Genomic DNA, 7,691 nt, shown 5'->3' with positions numbered 1-7,691 from the left:
GAGTCCAGTCTGGTGACTGGCCTGTTGGCTGGATCTTGGCTCCCACTTGTCTCTCAACTGAGTGCCCTTGTGTAGTGAGTGACCTGCCCCAGTGTGTATACACAGTGCTTGGCACAGGCCTGGCAACATGAGAGGTATTCAAGGAATTCACTGAATAGATAGATGATTAGATGTGGGGGCTTAGGGAGAAGGAGATGAGGGAACCCCTAAGGGGTTCTCACTTGAGCTCAAAAAGAAGTCCTCTGCTTCCAGATATAAAATAACACAGATTATTCCAAGTACTTTATCTCTCTTAATTCTACAGGTGCTGGGGATGGTGTCCACTAGCACCTAGGCTGTGACCTCTACAGGAATGGTTCAATCTGATGATCTGGTGGGATGGAAACCCCAGGTCTTAGGAAGCCTCCAAGAAGCATCCTCACTCAGGGAAGAAGAAGGAGACTGACTTGGTAACAAAACTGTGAGCAATCTAGGGAAGTGGAGACGAAGAGTAGATGAAGAATAACTGGTATGGGAGGGGGTACTTTCTGAGGAGGGGAAAGAATGTGGTGACCTGAAGGATGAGGAGGATCCAGACACAAGAAGTGTGTCTGGAACATGCTTGGATGTTGGATGGAATGTGCAAAAGTCCTGACACTGGGGACGGGTTGCTTAGCCCCCCTGGGGAGCTGAGTATTGGCCAATTTGGCTAGTCTTCCATGCCTCATTTCATAAACTTTTCAATAATTAGATGCCCTTTGGGATTTTTCTACACTACCCTCCTCTTTCTGAACTTTGTGAGGTTCAAATAACTGAGACATAGCCTCACTATACCACCATCTCCCCGACATGTACTTTGTCTCTTCATATAGGGCCAGCCTAGGTTTGACTGGATCATCTCACCAAGACCAATAAGAGTTCTAACTAAAAAAAAAAAAAAAAGAGTCCTAACTCCAAGGCAGTTCTGGTGGCTCAGTGGTTTAGCACCGCCTTCAGCCCAGGGCTTGATCCTGGAGACCCGGGATCAAGTCCCATATCAGGCTCCCTGCATGGAGTCTGCTTTTCCCTCTGCCTGTGTCTCTGCCTCTCTCTCTGTGTGTCACTCATGAATAAATAAATGAAATCTTAAAAAAAAAAAAAAAGAAAGAAAGAAAGAAAGAAAAGAGTCCTAACTCCACCATGTACTAGCTGTGGTCTTTGTCAACCCCTCACAGTCTCCTTCTCTATCCATAAAATGGGGATGAGAAAATTGACCTAAGTTGTTGGGAAGATTCTGTCCTCAATAATAAAGGCAAGTAGTGCAAGAATAAAGGGGAGACAATTAAAAACTCCAGGAAAAGGGCACATGGGTGGCTCAGTTTGTTAAGTGTCTGACTTTGATTTCAGCTGGGGTCTTGATCTCAGGGTGGTGAGTTCAGGCCCCAGTTGGGATCTATACTGGGTGTGAAACTTACTTAAAACAAAACAAAACAAAACAAAAAAAAACCAACCTCTAGGAAAAACATAAAGATGTAGAAGGAAGGAAATATACAAGCCCACTTCTTAACTCAGCAATGAACAATGTTTAGATGGTGAGAGTAATCCTTAAGCTTTTAATTTCTTTTTCATGTCTTTCTGTGCTGGCCAGAACTACCAGTGCAACACTGAACAAAAGCAGTATTAGTGGGCAACCTTGCTTTGTTCCTGACTTTAAAGGGAATGGTTCGCATATGCATCATCAAGTATGAATGCTAGCTTAAGCAGCTGTGGGAATAGTGAAATCTGAATCCTCACAGAACCTCTGATCTTTTTCTTCTTGCAACTAAACAGTGGTTTTCATGCTACAACCATTCCAAGATTCCACAGTCCCAGTGCAATGAAGTTTAAGCCTTTTAAAAGCCTAGCATTCAAGGCCTCTTACCCTTTCCCAATTCTGTGTCTTTAGGATTTACCCACTCATCCCATTCCAGATGTCTGGACATTCCAGAACACACCCTTCATGAGATCTTGAATTCTATCTTGGAGTATCTGTCCTTTGCGTTCTTGCCTGCCTGCTTTTCTCCTTGTCTGGAATACCCTTCCCTTCGCGTACTTACTCCCACTTATCTTTGAAAAGCCAACTTACCGCATTAAGGAAACTTGCCTTCCACCCACTCCAGCACTCGGCATAAGATTCATTTATAGTCTGGGGACACAGGTCCCAACACACACTAGGGTCTTTATGTATGTGTCTGTTGAATAAACACATATGAACTCCTGACTAAGACTTTAGGTTACCGAAAGGAAGGAAGTCCTGTTCTTCCAACAAATCCAGACTGTGCTTTTGCTTCAGCCTCCAAACTCCCACACATGTTCAAAAATGTTGTCTTCTGCCTTTATACTTGATCAGCAGTTTGGCTCAAAATAAAATACTTGAGTCACACTTTCTTTCCTTGCTGACTTTGTAGGTGGTGCTCTATTGAGTTTGAATGCTGGATGCTGCCATGAAGAAGTCAGAGGCCAGCCTGGTATCCACCCCCTTGTAAGTGACTAGTTTGCTTTGGTTAAGCTGCCCAAAGGATTTTTTTTTTTATAACTTTGAAATCTAATACCTTTATTAGGACATATTTGATATTGATCATTATGGATCAGTTTTCCTGGGTCTCATTACCTTTTCAATGTCTCCATTTTTTCAAGACATTTTCTTGAATTATATCTTGAAATATTTGTTTGATGCCATCTTTTGGTTTACTTTTTCTGTTACGTGTATATGGTCTCTGTCATTTTCTCTCATTATTTAAACTTAAAAAAATCTTTTCATTCCATTTCTCTCAAGTTCTCATTTCTATCCTCTGTCCCCTGTAGTGTTTCAGCAGAGTCTGTGCTCTTTGGCGCTACATCCACGTTAACTTTTATTTCTGTGTTATTGTAATTTTCCTGAATCCTGACAGCTTGTTTTACTTCCTTTGGTGGTTTTGCTTTTATTTCTGTGAGCTCTTCTATCTCTTCTCTGTACTCTTGTTTAGTAGAAATAAGCCCTTGGCATAGTGTGTGGTGTATTGTGGGAATTTTGTGAAGTTCCTCTTCATTATCAAGGCGACTACTTTCATTTTCTTGTATTTTCTGCCAGGCTTTCATCAAGTCAAGATGAATTTTTTGCATACTTGTGATCATGCTTCAAATCCAATTTTGCAGTATGCTTGTAAACCTAACTATATTATAAGCATTAGTTTCCACACTTTTGTAAGTATTTGATGGTGGCACACCATGCCATTGAATCAACATGTCATTATTTAGGTGACCATTCTTCTGCTACTGGACATTTTGTACTGTTACAAATAATTTCCTATTGAATTATATATTCTATGTTATTGTTGCTTTCATTTGTACCTCATTTTCATTTCCTACCGCAAGTTGAATGTTCTTCCATATTTACTTACTACTTCTATTTCCTCATTTGAATTGCTTGCTTGTGACCTTTGTCCAGACAGATATCTCTTAGCAACCTATTTTTCATTGGTGGGTATGAAATCCTTACATAATATAGACATTAACCACTTGCCATTTTCCCCATTCCCAGGTGACATTTACATTTTACTTACTTTTCTAACACACAAACTTTTGGTGTTTTACCTATTAGTCTTTGCATTTGTGATTTCTTTGACTTAGTACATTGTTTATCCAACAAATACCGTGTGAGGACCTGGTACATATGACAGGTGCATGGAGAGGTATGGAGTGGAGGAGTAAAGGACACCCCAGTTCCTGATTTCCAGTTAAGTTGGGGATGCAGACAAGAAAACAATCACAGTGTTGTCCCAGTAAGGGCTAGAACTGTGAGGATTGCAATGGCAGCTGCAGCAACGGCCAATTGAGCTAGCTCTCTGCATCCAGCCCCTTTCCAAGAACTTGCATACAATATCTCATCTAAACCTCACAACAGCTCTGTGACTTACAGGAGGAGGAGGATCTTCAAAATCATTACAGTTAGGGAGAATGATCTTCAGACTGCTAACGTGACTTATCCACGCTCCAACTGTTACTAAGAGCTGAAGTCAGTATTTGAAATCAACCAGTTAAGACTGTAGAGCTTGTGTTATTAACCATCCTACCAAACCAACTCCCAGGGGCAGGGTGGTGATGGCAGCAGTGATAGTGATAGAGTTGCCCATCAAGGAAAGCCTCCTGGAGGAGATGAGTCAGCACTGAGAAATAAAGGATGAAGACAATTTCACCATCAGGCAAAGGATTGTGGAGGAATGAGCACCACCCAATTGTGGTCCGTTGAATCAAATGTATTGTGTGATATAAGGAGAAGCAGATTTGCCCCAGGCATGGAGCCCCCTGAGAGGCTGTAAGTTGGCCAATAGCCAGCCTCAAAGTACAGGTGGTTCTTTCCTAACCCACATTTTACTGTCTGTAATAAACTGTCTGTTTATTCCCAGCAGGCTCCATGTCAGGTGCTGGGGACACAGAGGTAAACAAGACACTCAAGACACCTGCCCCATGGAGTTTATATTCAAGGTGGGGGAAATAGACAAGAAAGAAAATGTACTGAATGTTTGCTCTTGCCCAATGTTCTTAAAAATTCCCTTTCTACATTTTGATTATTCCTTATATCTCAAGTTCCTTCTTCCCAAAGCAGAAGCCTGCCTTCTTTGAAGCAAGGGTGCAGGCATGTGACCCACTTTACTTCAATCCCACTCACCCATCGGAGATACCAAGTAGGCGGTGAGCTCTGTGTGGGATCAGATGCACATGGGGTACACCTTTTGCTGGCCTGGGTGGTGGCCAACGCAGTATGGTTCTGGAGTCAGTGACAGTGGCAGCAACTCCCTCGTCAGTCCGATTTTACAGTGTGCTTCTTGGAGATGCCCCTGCGAAGCTGCGTCTAGAGCCTGTTTCTCTATCATCCGATAAGCCTAACATGCCTAAGTAAATTCCCTTTCTAATTAAACTGGCCGGAATAGATAACTGAGAGGCTAAGAGATTTTCCCCAGTGGTAGTTCTGGGACCAAACCTGGGAAAGGAAGAATCCAGACCCTGATGTCCTATCCTAGGTACCGCTGGGGTGATACCCCGGCTGGGGGGATCAGGCCGAAAGGGTTTGCTGGCACCCTCACATGATCATCCATGCTCAGCCTGGGCAGAACAACATGACTGCCTCCCCTCCTTGAGTCTTCTTCCTTGAGGACTGCAAGGTGATGTGTTTTGGGATGGGACTGTGTATTTTTAAAATTTTATTTTCTATTCTTTAAAAAAATTTATTTTTAAGCAGTCTCTACACCCAACATGGGGATCGAACTCACAACCCTGAGATCAAGAGTTGCGTGCTCTACCAACCGAGCCAGCCAGGCACCCCAGATTGTATATTCTTATTAATAGTATTGTTATACAATTATATATCCATCTTATACTCAGAAATAAGTAAGGGGCTAGAGCCCAAATGGACTTGTCCCAGGAAGGGAAGAAGGAGAGAAATAATCTAGGGTGTGTGGCCTTGGGGTTGTGAGCCATCCCGACCCCGCATTATATATGTGAAGGAGCCTGGCTCAATGCCCCCTAGAAGCCAGATTTATGTCCTTTGACGTCACTGTTAAGACTAACTGCACAAGGGGAAATGGGGGCTCCTGCCACCAATTCAGATTCTGCTTTAATTAAATCAGATCTTGTCCAGGGAGACAAAATAACTCGCCAAGAGCACTGAACTGGTGGCAGGGGGAAGTCAATTGCACAGAAATGGCTTATCTACCAGCAGGGCCTGCCTGTTAGCGGTGCAAGGCGAGAGAGAGGTGTTTTTCTGTTGGATGCATTTCTTTGCATTTTCCAAGGCTGGCAGATCAATAGCTACAAACAGCTAAAATAAAGTTCCGTCTTTGCTCTCCATACCCTCTGACAGGAGATGACGGGCCACTGGATAACTCAGGTTCCCATCAGATGTTACTGCTGTCAGCAACTGCTGTCCATGACCTACTCGGAACAGCCTTCAAAGGTGAGGGCTACTGTGCCTTTTTCAGAGATATGAAAACTGAGCCTTGGAGAGGGACATCATGACCCAGAGTCCCAGAGCTTATCCTTGGCCTTAGGCCTCTGTGCCTGCAAGGTGTTTATTATCACAAGCTAGGTTATTGCCGTCGTCAATTCCCCAGGCTAGAGAGTAATCGTGACCCTCAGAGAGGGAATAACCTTGCTTGCTCAAGGTTACAGAGCTAGTGGATGGCAGGGCTGGATTTAGAAGCCGGCTCGTGGGATCACAGAACCCCCTGCTAGGAGAGCTCATTGGTCTGGGCTGGTCTGGCCCCTGAATGCCTGCCCTGGAATCAATGGGAGATGGGCATCAAGACTCGTGTTCCTCTGAGAATCCCTGGAGGGAGAAGCAGGCTCCTTCCCCATCCACAGTAGCAAGGGCATCAATTCCTGGCTCTGGAAGGATCTACTCCCCAAAGCTGCAGCTCTATTTTTAGCCTTGAATCCATCAATAAGTGGAGCCTGGCAGAGCAGGCAAACTCCTGGCTGCCTGGTATTAATAAGAAGAGAGAATGGGACTGTTTATTAAGCGCTTTCTGTGTGCTGGGCATTATGCAAAGTGCTTAACATGGATTATCGGCCTAAATCTTTACAACATTCCTATGAAACAACTACATTATTATCATTTTATAATTAAGGAAAATGAGGCTCAAAGATGTTAGGGGATTTGCTTGAGACCACACAGCTGATAAACTGTAGAGCCAGGATCCAAAGGCAGGTCACACCCAAGTCTGTGGGACCCTGAGTCCATGCACTTTCCTCCTTACCGTTTTGTCCAATAGAACAGGCCCCTGGCTGTGGGGCAGCCTGGCCGGTGAGGGGGTGAGGGGCTGGGACAGGGCAGGCTGGCTGCAGCAACCAGGATACTAGGAGGTGCTGTGAAGCCAGAAGGAGCCAAAAGCTCCAGCTGCTTGTGCTGCTTGGTTGGTTTCTGTCACTGAGAAGAGAAACCCAGGCCTGGGAGTCCCCAGATGGAGAAAGGCTGGAAGAGCATTGTGGGCAGAAAGAAGAGCATAGGCAAAGGCAAGGAGATATGAAGTGAGGCTGGTTCAGGGCATAGTGAATAGTCTGGTAGGATTTGGGCAGAGAAGGAAGTCTGGTCAGGAGCTGGGCAAGATCCCAAAAGCTCTTCAATCCCAGGCAGGGAGTCTCCGTATTCTGGATCCTGGAAAGACTAGGGGTGGAAGAGTGGCATTGTCATGTCTGAGCTTCAGAGCAGGGGGTGGATTTGAGAAAGAGGCCGGAGAGAGGGAGACAAATGGCTATCCCCACTACTAACAGTGATAACAGCTTCCATTTGTTGAACACCTGCTATGTGTGGCTGGCCTCATATTAGGCCCTTTTCATAAGCGATCACCTAATATACAGGGCAGGTGCTCCAACCGTGGTGGCTCTGTGAACGCTTTTGTTATTCCTCTTTTACAGACGAGGAAACAGAGGCTTTGTGAGGTCAAGTGACCACCCAGGGCCACCAGAACGGGAATCTCCAGAGACCTTGGTGCCATGCTGGCCAGATAGGAGGGTGCAGAGTAATAAACAGTCTCTGGCAAAAGGACATTTATCTGAGGTCTCAGGAATGGAGGCGATATGTAGTTTTCAACGATGACAGAGATGAAAAAAATTTTTTCCCTTTAAATCAGTTTATTCTCACACTGAGGATAGTAGTTATGTTACTAAGGTTACAAAGTGCTTCTGGGCTGAAACCAGTAGAAAGCCTCAGTCAGGGG

General features: G+C 44.6%; 1 long non-coding RNA gene across 1 annotated transcript; it reads left to right on the top strand.

The window, feature by feature from the left end:
* The first annotated feature begins 347 nt into the window (after nucleotides 1–347).
* LOC129513934 (uncharacterized) lies at nucleotides 348–5,888 on the top strand. Its single transcript, XR_008665328.1, has 3 exons — nucleotides 348–449; nucleotides 4,386–4,461; nucleotides 5,837–5,888. It is a non-coding gene; the product is annotated as an uncharacterized LOC129513934 (long non-coding RNA).
* The last annotated feature ends 1,803 nt before the right edge of the window (nucleotides 5,889–7,691 follow it).

This window comes from Nyctereutes procyonoides, unplaced genomic scaffold (genome assembly GCF_905146905.1).
Source record: "Nyctereutes procyonoides isolate TBG_1078 unplaced genomic scaffold, NYPRO_anot_genome, whole genome shotgun sequence".
Classification (NCBI taxonomy): Eukaryota; Metazoa; Chordata; class Mammalia; order Carnivora; family Canidae; genus Nyctereutes; species Nyctereutes procyonoides.
Note: the sequence above shows the minus strand (reverse complement) of the source record. Positions and strands in the feature narration are given on the sequence as shown.